The sequence below is a fragment of the Octopus bimaculoides genome, chromosome 11, assembly GCF_001194135.2.
Source record: "Octopus bimaculoides isolate UCB-OBI-ISO-001 chromosome 11, ASM119413v2, whole genome shotgun sequence".
Lineage (NCBI taxonomy): Eukaryota > Metazoa > Mollusca > Cephalopoda > Octopoda > Octopodidae > Octopus > Octopus bimaculoides.
In genome coordinates, this window is record NC_068991.1 from 10,730,087 (window position 1) to 10,730,649 (window position 563).

The following is a 563-nucleotide window of genomic DNA, read 5'->3' on the forward strand; positions in this document are numbered from 1 at the left end:
TATATATATATATATATATATATATTTATATATACATACATACATACATACATACAGACATACATACATACATACAAAAATACACGCATATGTGTATTGGATGACAGAAGTTCATCTATGTAACAGAGATCTGTTAGTCATATGTAAGAGAGGGGGAGTGTTTGCATTTCGTTCGTCCATGTGTATGTGTGCGCGTGTGTGTGTGTGTGTTTGTGTGTGTGTTATGTGTTATGTGTGTGTGTGTATGCGAGGTGGGGTGTTTGCGTAGGTGTATACATGTATACATGTGTGTATGTATTTATTTATTTATTTATTTATGTGTTTCAGCCAAGTGGCTGCGGTCATGCTGGTGCACCACCGTGATTTTCACGTTCCAGGCATGGCTCTTCTCCCCCACCTGACATGGTCCAATCAAGAGTTTTGATGGCACATCTGGTGTATAAGAGAATTTGACACAGCTGCCCTAAACTGCGTCTCATTACGAGCCATTGGTTCGTCTGGTATCGTGGAGAGGAAAGCGTCAAGTTTTGTCTTGAAGACCTCCGCATCCATGTCTTGCATGT